Source organism: Panthera tigris, chromosome B4 (assembly GCF_018350195.1).
Source record: "Panthera tigris isolate Pti1 chromosome B4, P.tigris_Pti1_mat1.1, whole genome shotgun sequence".
Lineage (NCBI taxonomy): Eukaryota > Metazoa > Chordata > Mammalia > Carnivora > Felidae > Panthera > Panthera tigris.
In genome coordinates this window covers 117,038,900-117,053,872 of record NC_056666.1, presented here as the reverse complement: position 1 = coordinate 117,053,872, position 14,973 = coordinate 117,038,900, and the positions used below count along the sequence as shown (strand labels likewise).

Below are 14,973 nucleotides of genomic sequence, written 5' to 3'. Positions count from 1 at the left end.
AGAAATTAATCCTTGATTTCAATGGCTCTTCCTGCTCTTTTGAATGTAAAATTCCATTTTTGGAAAAATGACCCTAAAAGAACTACTCTAGCCTTTTTGCATGCATACATGTTAAAGTGCATGGGGCGCCTGGGTGGCTCAGTTGGTTAAACATCTGACTTCAGCTCAGGTCATGATCTCGCGGTTTGTAAGTTTGAGCCCCGCGTCGGGCTCTGTGCTGACAGCTCAGAGCCTGGAGCCTGCCTCGGATTCTGTGTCTCCCTCTCTCTCTGTTCCTCCCCTGCTCTCACTCTGTCTCTCTCTCACTCTCTCAAAAATAATAAAATAAAGATTAAAAAAAAAAGTGCACAAGGTTGCAGGTTTGGATTTTGCTCTATCTCCCTACCCTGAACCTTTACTGTACTGTCACAATCACAGGACCATGATCCCTTATGTATGAAAAGTCTTTTATCATCTACTTATTTTATTTTGTACAGAGAATGTTGAAAATATGATTACCTACTTCATCGTGTAAATAACTGTGTGTCTGAGCCTTACCCCAAGCTAAACCTCACCTTTCTATGAAAGGCTTTCTATGAAAGCACCTAGGTGAGCATGCTTGCACACAGGAGCACACACACTCCCTGGCTTACCGTTTGGTTTAGATGCACATGCATATTGCAGTTCAGGATCTGGCCAACTTTCTTTGCAGCTTGTCATACTGGATCCCTTTAACATCTTTCCACGTTCAGTGCAAGGCACCTCTCTGCTTCTGGAACAGCCCCAGGTATGTACATGTGTGCACACACACAAACACACGGACACACACAGAGACACACAAAAGCACAGACACACATGCATATGCACACACTCCTTCTAACTCCTCCTCACCCCCCAGCTCTCAGTGTACCCCTCACCTCACCTAGAACATCTTCCTTGATCCCCAAGACCAGGTTGAATATCACTCCAAGGGACCACTTCCACACCATTGTTTAGCACTAATGTTGCAACTGACACACTGTAATAGCCTGTAAATTTACCAGTAATTCTCACTAGAAATGAAGCCCCTGAATGACAGGGACCGTACCTTATTCACAGTTGTATCACTGAACAGTAAGTACAGGGCATGGCACGGTGAAGGAATTCTGTCAGCATTTTTTGAATAAATGAATAAAGGCCAGAATGACTGCAAAATTAGCTGCAGAATCCCTTTTTATATATTATTCCATCCTAGGTGATTTCATTAATTACCTTCTTACTTCTACCCACCCCTCTGGCATCTCTACGGACTGATTAACCTCTAGCAATTCCTATAGCAAAGACTTGTAGCTGCCTCCCGATGTTCATTCTTCCCTTTACTTTTGTGAAAGAACACTAGAGTTTTAGCAGAAAATACCAAAATAAGGTAGAAGACAGGGAGATATTTCCCATACTCCAGGTAAACTGGCCATTTGAATAATTACAGTCATTGAAATGTACATATAAGTACTATATGGGACTTTTGGTGAGTCTTCTTAAAAGCAAAAATATATACCCTTCTTCAATCCTTCCACTCTCTTGCTGCTTCAGATGGGGAAGTGATGGCTGGTTCTCTAGCAGCCATACTGCACCATGAGGCAATATGTTAAGGATAGAAGAAGTCTGTGTTCCTGAGTTTTCTGGAGTCCCCGTCCCAGCCACACCATAGTACAACTTACTGCCAGACTTCCTTTTTCTCCTTCCTTTTCTCTCCTATAAGAGAAAAAAAAATCTCAGTAACCACTATTTCAGCTAGAAATAACCATTAACCATTATATCACAGCTAGATCTAATCCTGAGTACTACAACCAGTACAACCAGACACTTTCTGTATCTAAGTCTTGGGGACCATTCCTTGTCCTTGCCCTGAGTAAGCCATGGAGTGGAAAAGGAATCAACATCCAGTCTGGCTAGGAAATTTTTCCATATATCTAGCTTTAGACTGATGTTTCCCCAGGGCTCTGTATCCTCTCATCCTCAGTAAAACTCTAAAGTGGCCAAAATCTATTTTCCACCCTTCCACTTTTTTTTCTACCAAACATGATTGCAAATGACTCAAAGATTTTTCCAAAAAAATATACTTGTGGTTTTTTTCTGAGTCTTAAAATTTTAAACCAGTGTTTCTCAAAGGTAGTCCCATATCTGCACCAAAATCTTCTAGGATTATTATTGTTAACAGGGAGTCCTGGCCTTAAACTAGACACACTTAATCACAAGCTCTGGACACAGAGTGTCTACATTTTATAAGCTCCCCAGGTTACTATGAGACATAACAGTCTGATAACCACTATCTTCAAACAGACACTACAGAGAAGTGTTGTTACCTCTGAAATCGTAATTCAGAGGGCCCCTCTTCCACTATAGAACCCAGGCTATATCCCATCCATCTTGCCAAAATTAGAGCTTTGAAAATTCTACTGATTTGCTGCCCTAAGTGTGGACCATGGACCAATGGTATCAGCATCCCTTATCAACAATGACACTCTTGGACCTCACTTCAGGCCTATGAAATCAGAATCTGCATTTAACAAGATTTCCAGGCATGTCCTAAGCAAGTTAGTGATTGGGAAGTACTGAGCTCCTGGACAGTGCCTTCTCTTGAAACATATCAGACCCTTTCTCCATTCCCATCATTTGGCTACGGGCTACAACTTACACTGTCCACAAACCTGTCACTTGCTGAGGCCAGTGCTAAAACTGTTTACCGAACATCTATTGAGCACCACAAACAAAATGGTAGGAAGATGTCTGATGGTGAATATCATGTTGTCAACTTGACTAGGCTACATTAACCAGATAATTTGGTCAATTACTAATCTAGATGTTGCTGTAAAGGTACTTTTCAGATGAGATTAACATTTATATTAAGACTCTGAGCAAAGCAGATTATCCTCCATAATGTGTGTGGGCCTCATTCAACCAGTTGAAGACCTTAAGAGAAAAAGACTGACCTATCATGAGGAAGATAGAGTGTTCTGCTAGCAGACATCATCCAGTCCCTGCACTCTACCCTGCAGATTTTGGACTTGCCAGCTTCCATGATTGCATGAACCAACTTGTTACAATAAATCTGTGTGTGTATGTGTGTGTGTGTGTGTGTGTGTGTGTGTGTGTGTATGTATACATGTCACATATATACATATATATACACATACATGTACACACACGTATACGTACACACATGTTATATATACACGTATATGTACACACACATTATATATATGTGTGTATATGTACACACATGTTATCTGTGTATATGCACACAAGTTTTATATGTACACATAAATGTGTACACACATATATGTCATATATATACATGTATATGTACAACATATACCGCATATATATGACATATATGCATATATACACATGTGCATATACCACATATATTTTATATATGATAAATATTGTATATGATAAATATTGTATGATAAATATTTCTATATGATAAATATTGTTGTCTCTCTTACATGTATAATATATAGATTCCTCCCATATATAATATATATTTATATATTTAAATATGCTTATAACTATATATAATATCTATAAATATTAATACAATTATATTTAATATATAATATTAAAGTATATATATAGATGTATAAATATTATCTACACACACATTTTATTGGTTCTGTTTCTCTGGAGAGCCCTAACATAATATATTTGTATTATATATCCAATATACTACTAGTCGATATGTTGACTAATACAATATATTTGTTTCAAATTCATTGCAAAAGACCTTTGAACAATTATTTCAATATGAAATATGGTGTAGTTGGTTAAATGTATAGGAATGCATTGGAATGTTTAAATGTATAGAAATCTATCACTAGACACCAAGCTCCTTGAGGACAGGAAATATGTTTTTATTGCACATCTTATTTGTTTGCATGTATTCCTTTCAGTGTCTACTCAGTAAAATTTATTGAATGAATAAAAAATCATTGTATGCTTTGTATATATTTTATTATTGCAGTATATTATGAACACTAAGTGAAGAAGGGGAATATGTTTGCTTTTTTTTTTTTGACTTTGTAACATAGAAAAATTAAAAATTAAAAGACAAATTCTCCACTCTGAGATTACTGTTCTATGGGATACCTGAAATAGCACTCCCCTATTCTGCCTCATTTTCCTTTGTAGTTCATTATACCACCTGACATTTCATTTATGTATGATTTTGTTTTTTACTTGTCTTCTTCCTCTAGAATATACGTTTCATGGACTTTGTGAATGTTCAATAAATATGTGCTGAATGAATTCGTTTATCTGGGAGCATGAATGTGTGGTCAAGGCAGCAGGGCACTGCCTATCCACTAAAAATTACAAAAATATTTACATAATCAAGATGGAAGGAGCCGAATGCACTGCCTTGCTGTAGAATGGTGAAAAGTCCATCACGGTTTTGTCTTTTGTTGGTATAATAAGAAGTTGGCCTAGGTTAAACGTTCTCCAAAGTAACTCGTAGCAGCAGAGCCCCCTTTTGGAAATCAAATATTGTAAAAACCATGGTCACTCTGTTGCACCCAGAGGAAGGGTGACATTTTCTAATTTGCACAAAGGCTCCATAAGAACTAGAGGTAACCCTGCATGGGACACTAATACATAAGGCACAGGAAAACTGTTGCTTTCGTGAAAGCAGGGATGGAACCCTCTCCTCTGAGCTTCTGCTTTATCATTCCCTTGTGGTCCCTAAGGCATCTTTGGGGAAACAGAAGTTCCTGAAAAGCACTTTGAAAACCACATTATTCGATGTCTCTGGGGAGACTTCCAGTGCCAAGCATTGTTAATCAGGTGGGACTTTCAGTCTAAAAACAACTGAGGCTTAAGGAGGTGTGAAGTTTTGATAGAAGTTGATCCGGCACTGATTTCATAGAGATGCAAGAGGAGGGAGCCTGACAGTTAGCATCTGGAAGCATTGAGGTTATAATGGAACCAGGGGCAGTAAGCAGCCTGGATTTTAAGACTGAATCAAGATGGGCAAACCTAATTGCTTTTTTTTTTCTTTTCTTTTTCTTTTTTTTAAAAAAGGCAGTGGGAATTTCATGATTAATAAAAGAGAGAGAGAAAATGAAGATGTAACATAACCTAATTTCAGTAAAGCACTTAATACAGTATCTAATAAAGTCTTACTTGCAAAATGAATTCAAATTGGATTGGATTTGAACTCTGGCATTCTACACTGGCTCAAAGCTGAGGTCTAGTGACATAGAAACCAAGGATAAAGGCGATGTGTGACATTACAGAGGTGTCTGGTGGCCGTGCCCCAGGAATCAGTGAAACTCTGGTGTTAGTTAACAGCTTCATTAATGATCTGCATGATGAGACAAAAGAGTATCTTAATGAATGTTATTGAAGAAACTGTGGGGAGATGCTGTGAATTCCAGTCTCAACTGAGAGGCTTGCAACAAGAAAATAAATATGCAGAAACAACTGGAAAGAAACACCTTAGAAGCTGATATTTTGGGGAAAATGGTTTACAAGATTTAGAGGAAATGTGTTTCTTTAGTCTTATAAAACAGCATTCTTAGAGATTTGAGTAAAACAAACATTTAACCCAACCATGAAATTAAATGCTAGTCTAGATGCCTAGGACAATCTGTTCCCCCAACAAAACTAATATATAAATAAATAACCACAGGGAATTATGAAGTAGCAGCTAGATAAAAGTCATTTTTTTTCCTTTTCAGTTTTTCTTTATCTCTTGGGGTATTAGTGAGAGAACTCTGGTATAGGATGAATACAAGGAACAATAGAAAGGGATCGGACTTTTTTTTAAAGGGGAGGAGGAAATGACATTAGCAGATAGAGGTAGCATTTGTAAATCCCATTCCCCACCCCCAGGTAAGAAGGATTTCAGTGGCCTCTTGAATTTGTTAAGACTAAGATTAAAAAAGAGAATTTGGTAATTCACATGATCTCAACATCCAGTACTTCTCTTCCACTCTCCCTCCACCTCCCCTGCCCTGAACTCTATATAGAAAGCCAACATACTCCATGATTAAAGTCATTCATTTATTTTTTTTTGTCATTTCTATGTAACAAGATGAAAAGCAAATTCTTTTTTTTTTTTTTTTAATTTTTTTTCCACGTTTTTTATTTATTTTTGGGACAGAGAGAGACAGAGCATGAACGGGGGAGGGGCAGAGAGAGGAGACACAGAATCAGAAACAGGCTCCAGGCTCCGAGCCATCAGCCCAGAGCCTGACGCGGGGCTCGAACTCACGGACCGCGAGATCGTGGCCTGGCTGAAGTCGGACGCTTAACCGACTGCGCCACCCAGGAGCCCCAGCAAATTCTTTTTTTTTAATGTTTAGTTTTGAAAGACAGAAACAGAACCTGAGTGGGGGAGGGGCAGAGAGAGAGAGGGAGACACAAAATCTGAAACAGGCTCCAGGCTCTGAGCTGTCAGCACAGAGCCCCACACAGGGCTCCAACTCACAAACTGTGAGATCATGACCTGAGCCGAAGTCCGATGCTTAACCGACTGAGCCACCCAGGCGCCCCATGAAAAGCAAATTCTTGACGTCAGGAAGTACACATTATAGTGGTGAGAACCAAAAGCATTAGTATTAAAAGAAACAAGTGTTCAAATTGAATGTAGGATAGGAAAATGGGTAAATTCAGGGAAATCTTCACAGACAAGGAAGCATTTGTAACTTAAAGACTCAGTAAGCATTTATCAGATGGTAAATCAGATCAGAGAATGGTGGATGGGAGGCAGCATTAGCAAACGATGGGGCAAAATAGTAGAAGGCACTAAATCATGACCAACCTTAGAAGCTATTCAAAGAAATTTCAATTTATCCTATCCATGTTGGGAAACCATTGGAGAAATCTGAGTCAGAGGATGACGTGGTTGGATATGTATGTTAATAAGATCATTCTGGGATCTAGAGTATTATAATGGTTCCCTCCCTCTCTGTCCTTCTCTTCCTACAGTCTAGTCTCAACAGCGTGGCCAAACTCATCTCGGTAAAACATAACTCAGATCGTCACATCTGTTCAAAATGGCCAAGTGCTCCTATCCCAGAGAAACAGAAGTCCAGGTCCTTGCTATGACCTGTGAGATTCTATATGATACGGTCGCTAAGAACTTTTACCTCTTCTACCGCTCTTCCTTCTTGTCTTCTCCATTCCACGGGTGGACGCTGTACCTCTTTCCTCTTAATCACACCTGTCCCCCAGATACTTGCACCGGTCAGTTCTTAGTTCTCCCAAAGCCTTGCTCAGATGCCACATTTGCAGAAAGACCATCCCTAACTGCCCTATCTAAAATCTCATCTCTCTCTCCCCAATACTTGTATATGCTCCTTCCTTGCTTTATCGTATAAACACTTATCATTTTCTAATATACTATGTAACTTACCTATTTTTTTTTTTATCATTTGTCTCCTCCCACCAGAAGATAAGATCCATGAGGGCCGGAATTCTTGTTTATTTTGTTCACTGCTATAAGCCCTGTGCTCAGAATAGTTCCTGCTAATAGTAAATCCTCAATAAGTATTTATTGACTAAATGAATGAATGAGTGAACTAATGAAAGATAAATCCTATAGGATTGCAAATAGGAAGCTACTGCTGTTGTGAAGAAGCCTTAAACAAGGGCAATAGCAGCGCAGGCAGGAAAGTGAAAAAGGGTACCAGAGATACTTGGGATGCAGAATCAGCAGAAATTGAATTAATGGGGATTAAGACACTAGGAAACATTCAGGAAGAATAACCCCCAGTTTCTGGTTAAGGTAACCAGCCAGATGGTGATTATATTTCCCTAGATAGGGAACATGTTAGAGCAGGAATGACAGAAAGGGAGAAGATAATGGATTCAGGTTTTGACATTTGAGTTCCAAATGTCTGATGGAAATTTGCCTGGATGTAAACAGTTGATTGTTAGATGTTCCATGTCTTGGAAAGAGCGTAGGAAGTACAGGTCTTTGTTTCCCTCCAGGGTTGTCTCTATGCGGATGAAATTCCAAATGAAGTTAGTCTGCTTCCCCACAGCGAGCCCTGAGTCGCAGAAAGTACTAAAACCACCCAGACCATCAGACAGGAAGTCCAAGTGGTAAAGGTCAGTGAAGGTAGGTGAGAAGGCCAAGTCTCTGAGTAACAGGTGCAAAGAGCTCTGGCCAACGCTTATTTACTCATGCAATCATCTTGGGGGGAGGCTCTGCTATATACCAGGTACGTAGGCAGCCAGCGGAACAGCCTGGAGGATCAAGACCCTGGGAACTCAACAGACTAGTCAGATGACTCTGAAACAGGGCTCTGTTGGTTTCACTCATGTTCACATCCCCTAAGATAGAGGAAACATGGTGCTTATGATTAAACGAAGTTTCTAAGTAGAGATACTTCAACTAGAGTTTCAATCTTATGAGGGAGCTAATAAGTGCTACTATCATCCCAAGTGAACTAAAAAAAGAGTTGAACACATTTTAAGAAAGATATTGTCACCAACGGTGACACATACATATGTTCACCTAACAGCCACTGAGTTAATCAGGAGCTTCATCATGAAGGCACATGAAAAACCACACAACTTTTGAACAACTCACTTTCTGCTGATAAATCAACATTTTCAGCCAAAGATACCAAATAAATGCGCAATAAGAAAGGTTATCTTGACACTATGGTTCTAGACAAAGATAAGCCCACTACTTTACTGGACTCGGTGGTTTCTGGTCAGAGAATATCATATGGAATGTGTTTGTATTGTGTGATATATTTGGATAAACCTCATTTTACTTTGTATTCATATACCAAGTGAGAGAGATGAACAGGTAGCATTTTCTGACTTTGTACTGTGTTTTGCATGTCCATTCTATATGTCTTGCAGCGCTCTCATGTTTAGCTTGATTTTGCCCTAGAGTTCTGTAAATGCTATAATTTTATTTTCATGTGCAACTTGAGAGTGAGACAACCCTACTACCAGAAGTCTGCCCATCTGGAAGTTGACTGCCCGACTTTTCATGATCTTCCAAAGAATGATCTCCTGGCACCCCAATCCATCTTCTCTTCTCATTGGTGAGTAATCATTACAATAAAACTTCACTACATTACATGTTTTAAATAAATGACATTTATTTACTTTCAAATTGTTAAGAGTTAATAGAAACTTATTTATATTATTCAATTGATAATATTTTTCTACCTGTGAATAATGTTTGGGTATTTTGGGTTAGGTGGAATGCATCACAACTTTTTCCAATTAAACTCAGCAGAAAAAAAATGTTTTTAATGACTTTTCACTTAGTGGCAAGGGTTTAAAAACAAATTAAAGTCATTAAATGAGGAGATGAGTTTCTGTTTTATCTTTCCAATATTTCTTTTTTGCAAATAACCACTTCTAATGAAATAATACAAGCAACTTGGTCCTTGTGTTTTGGGATGGTTTGGTTTTTGTTTGTTTTAAGAAAATTACCCCGTGATTCATCCTCACGATGCCTCTTTTTGTAAGTAGTTAGGTCTCACTTGAAAGCCTCTGCTTACGTGACCCAGAGGTTCCACCTCTGAATTCTTTTTTCCTTGCTGGGGAACTCAAAGCAGCAGAGCAGCAGTAACAGGCTAACCATGCCCTTCTGGACTGTCTGCAGATTCAATTTTCTCCAGGAAGTCCAGTTCCCAGCTAAGCTGAGTGACAGGAAAGCCTTGCCAAGATGGGAGCCCAAACTCTCAGGAATGCTTGAGCATATAATGATTGACAGCTGGAGTCCAGCTATTGGAAGGGAAGTGGGGCGGAGGGGGAGGGAGAGAGAATGAGTGAGTTGAGTTCTGCTGCAGTAGGGAAGGGGTGGAGGGTGAGGAGTAAGATCTGGAAGGGAATATATATGGATAACAAACACACACATGTTTTCGCACACACAAATGCAGACCATACACGAGAAAGCACTGAAGGAATCACACAGATGGAAAAACATGACATCCTCCTCTCAGACTCTTCTGCCCTAGTTAATGCACAGTGCTCAGAAATGTTTGCCAGGGCAGAATCTTACAGTCAGGATTACGCCAAGGCACCTCAGATGGTATGAAAACTAAACCTGATCTGCCTTATTTCTGGAATGAATTTTCCTAGTTTTTTTTTTTTTTTTTTTTTTTTTTTATCTCATTGGATCCCTAAACCAAATCACTTGAATCCTAAGCCCATTAAAAAAAAGAGGAGGGGGCTCAGTAAGCCCCTCAATCCCCAAAGGGTGCATGAGGGCTCTAATGTATGAGTTTTGCAAACCAGCTTTCTTTTACATGGAATCTGACTTATTCAAACGGTTCTGAGAAAAGAAATACGACATTCTCTCAAACTTGATCAGTGGTGACACGAGGGCTACATGGGTTTTCTTTTGGATTCTGACAGTTACAGAAAAACAAAACGTAAACCAGTGTTACTAAAGGATGGATCTCCTCACAGCTCATCTTGCCTGGAAATTACTATTAATAGCAAAGAAATACATTCTATAAGAGACAAATCTACACTATTAGTGGTGGCATTAATGTGGTTTACACTTGACTAAAATCTAATAGAAGAGCTTGTCAACAATATAGACATTTCAAAATCATTAAAATCACTAAAAACAGCAGAGTCCCTATTTATTTCCAGCTTTATATTACAAAAAAATTTCAAACATATAGAATAATTTTAAGAATTAGGTCAAATGAATATCAATTTAAGTGACACCTAGATTCAACAATTATTTATATTCTTCATGTTTCCTTTACCTATAAATATACACATATTTCTTTTGCTAGATCAGTCGAAAGTAAATTGCAGATGACAAAACACTTTACCCATAAATACTTGAGTATGCAGCTCCTAAAAAATACATTCTCCTACAAAAACATAATTCTGCCATCACACCTAAGAAAATTCCAATAATTCCATAATATCTTTGATCATCCAGTGTATATTTCATTTTCTTATCATGCCCAATATGACTTTTCAAGTTTTTTTTTTTTTTTTTTTTTTACATGGAGAATCAAGGTTCTCGCATTGCATTTGCATTTGCTCTGTGCCTTTGGTCTCTTTATTCTACAACAGTAGATCCACCTTTATGTTTTGCTCATGACACTGACTTTTTGAAAAGACCTTAACATCTCCTTGGCAGAGAGTTTTACATCTCAGATTTGACTTAATGTTTCCTCACAGCATTGTTTAACGGACTTCTCCATTCCCTTCACTTACTATCAACTGGAACTAAGATCTAAACATTGATTAGGCTCAGGTTAAATATTTTGGGCAAGAGTACTTATAGGAAATACTGTGTCTTCAGACTGCATCACCAGACAGACACATAAAGTTAGGCTGTCCTAGTATTAAGGAGAGTATGTGTATCATCCTTGCCACATCTTCCGATGATAAAGTTATGTTTTCCCTTTGCAATCGGCAACCTGTGGGCTGCTCTTTTGGCACCAGACGAATACCCTATGTGCCAACAACCTCTCACCTGATGATTTTTCTCATCCATTTAGCATCCAGGTCCAAATCAAGACTTTCACTGGAGACCACAGAATGATGACTTTCTAATCCCACCATTCTTCTGCATTTAGTTGTGGGATTTATTTTTTATTTTTTTTATTTTTTGGTAGAGAAGAGCTTTCCCTCAACAGTAAGGGATGAATTAGGATGAACTGTAGTTCTTCCTAAAAAGGATAAAGTAAATCCCTTATTTTTATTATTTTTTTCTTATTTTTAACCACTGCATTTCAATGTAAAGAGCTTATTGTAATAACCACTTCCAATATCATCAAAGGACTCTTGCTTAGTCTGGATTCATGGTTTTTATTTATTTGATGTTTTATATGTAATTATAATCATTATTCTTTTGATGCTCACACTGCCATAAATTTGGACCAGTGGAAGCCTCAAGGAAGCCTCTTAAGTTCTCCGAAGTGCTCCTGTTAGCCTTTAGAGTTTGTCTTCTAGCACAACATGCCCCTGCTCATACTGTTCCTTGACTCAAATGTGCAATTAGTCACTTCTCTAATGAGCTCTGGTTGCTTTGAGTGGGAAATGGTATTTAGAAAACAAGATCCAGTATTAGATGTGCTAATTGCTACTGGGATATTATTATTTCTAAATAATAATTTTTAAAGGGCTAGTATTAACTGTAGTTTAATTTTAACCATGATTGTAGCTTAGCAGAGGCTTCCTTCACACCTACCAAATGGTCTGGACTTAACTATAGTAGATATTGCTACAATGAGGCTCAAATGAAGCAAACTTTTATCCAACTAGAAATCAGAGAAACATGGTTACTTTCTAGAACTAAAAATTTAAAATAAACATAAAAGAGATAGATGAATTCACTTAAAAATATTCCTTATCAACAAACAAACAAACAAACAAGCAAACAAAAGACTAGGCTGATCAGAAGGGGAGTTAGTAAGCCATAGCAACAAAGGAAAAGGAAGCTATCATGGGATTCAGGAGAGAAGGTAATCAGATCCAAGACTTACGCATCTGGACCGGGTGGTAGATATGTCCCCCAGGAGGAGATAAATGAGGCTGAGGCCTTGAACCATCTCATCCCATCCCATGCTCAAGGAGTACCTTTCTGATTATGACTTGGCACCTACATTGGCTAGCTACTGTTACACAATGCTCCATAACAATGTAAAAACCTCAGAAGCTTTCAATAGCAAACACCTGTTTCTTGTTCATAGATCTTTGGGTTGGCTGTGGTTGCTCTGTTTTAGACTCCAGGTTGGGTTTAGATCTATTCCATGTGTCTCTCATTCCACGACTCAGGTTGAAGGAGCATGGCTACTTGCACACTCTTTTCATTATTCAGGGCAGGAATACAAGTGCAAGACAAACCACACAGGGACGTTTAAAACTTTGAGCTGAATGTTTTGTACAGTATCCCTCTCATATTCCATTGACCAAGTCAGGACACAGGGCTAAGCCCAAAGTCAGTGGGAGCAGATAAATATATTTTGCTCTCAGTCATGACAACGGCAGGGAAAGAAGGAAGAACTGTGAACAAATAATACACACACCAAAAAAATCATCCCGTGAAGCACAAGCACAGGAAGAGACTGGGTCATTCTACCCTCCCCAAACTTATATTTCTTATGATAAACTAATAATTTGGCATCCTGGTCTCTGCAAATTTGATTAATATCAGTCTTTTCCCAAAAAAAATGCATTTTGCACAGACTGACTAGTCAGCTTGTAGGTTTCAAGGTATTTGCCAAGAACTGTACAGGGACGACCCATGCAACTAAGCCTATATTTCATACATAATCATGTTCATATCTGGCCAATTGGGTATTTATTTTTGAGCACAGCATTCAATATTCATACAGAATTTGTATACCTTTCACCTACTTCTCATGCCCCATCACTTCAGTCATGATATTTAAGGGATGAAGTCACATACATCCTTAGGTCCAGCCAGAGACCACTGGTACTACTTGGTAGAACAGGAAGAACAGTGGACTTTGATTCAGACAGTCTTGATTTGTGTCCCAATTCCACCAACTGTCATCACTGTGATTCTGAACAAGTCATTAATATTCATGGTCCTCATCTTCCTTAGTGGTAAAATGGAGACGATGAATACTCTCTTACTTACCACCACATTGTGAGAATCTAAGACAAAATAGATCGACTATAATGTGCCGGAACTATAACAGAAGAAATTGTTATTGAAGACATTTCCTTTAGGCCCATTTTACTCTACCACCTCTGCTGGCACTCTCCCCCAGCTACCTGCATCCCCCACGCCCGCGCACACACTGTTCAACCCTCAGAGTTATCCGGACCAAACGCCAGGGCACTCGGTATGCCCCCGCCACAGAATCAGTCCATGTATCATCTTTGTATGCACAGCTTGTTCCTGGTGATGGCAGCTGTGCACCACTAATGGCCTCCCAAGCATCAGAGCTGCTCTAGTGCAGCAATTATTTGCATTAATCAAAGGCTTCAAGCAAATCTCCCATTTTTGGCTGAATACTAAAAGTATATTCATGCTGTGCCCAAACGAGAGATTTCACAGGTAAAGATGCTTTGGGTTGCTACTATGGTATTCAGCTTCTAACCAATCTCTCACTCATCGAGGGTCAACTTAGCTGGAGAATATTATCTACATACAAGCTTACTTAACAAGCAGAATGCGTGGTAGAAGCACATAGACATCCTTGCTAATTAATGGATATTTGAATGGGTTAAATAACACTATCGTATCCATTCCAATTCCAGAGGGCTTTGTGAGTGTGAAAATGAGAGCTCATCAGCATGGACAGACACCTGTTTGAATAGTTCCAGGTGGGATTTTAAATGACTCATTTTCAGCCTTGCATTTGAAAGGGATACCACAAACAGTAGCATGGACCCCAGGCATACGAAGCCACTTTCATCCTGAAGACATGGATGGGGTCCGTTTTCCAGAGGCCCCATCAGTTCCCAAACGGAGTGTCTCAGAGTACATCACCCTGTGGCCACACAAGTCCTTCCTCTCGTCCTCAGGACAAACAGAAAAAAAGTCTTAGAAATACCAAGACTTAGAGGGTGTACCCCACCAAACCAGAAGAGACTTGGGGATCTAAAAGATACTACAAAAGACCAGGAAGACTCCTGTCAAGCCCACTGGATTTTTCTAAGGTCAAACTAGATCTAAACTCCTTTTACCTATGCAACCAGACAGAAAAGAAAAGGGAGACAGAAAGTCTCTCAGTCAGTGTGTGGTGACTTGTTCCCCGTGTGCTGGAGGAGGAGGAGGAGGAGGAGGGTCAGAAGAACAACCAGGAAACTCTGCACAGTCGAATGCCAAAAAGCCCACTATACTGCCGTAACATTCATTGAGGAGCACAATGTGTGCTGTGGGGAAGAGAGACTCAGCAGAGCTTGAAGAAATTCCTCTGCTCCAGAGACCTCTGCCGGTGCACCCGGAGTTCTGTAGCCTATTAGCGGTCAACTCAAGTTACTGCTTTCAAATTTCACCATGTATTTTTTTTCTAAAATAACTCACATTTTAAT

General features: G+C 39.2%; 1 long non-coding RNA gene across 1 annotated transcript; it reads right to left on the bottom strand.

Annotated features, from left to right (window-relative positions):
* Window positions 1-671: 671 nt before the first annotated feature.
* LOC122240178 lies at window positions 672-12,487 on the bottom strand. The gene is made up of 3 exons (XR_006219540.1): window positions 12,450-12,487; window positions 1,677-1,710; window positions 672-751 (listed from the first exon to the last, which is right to left on the bottom strand). It is a non-coding gene; the product is annotated as an uncharacterized LOC122240178 (long non-coding RNA).
* Between the last annotated feature and the right edge of the window lie 2,486 nt (window positions 12,488-14,973).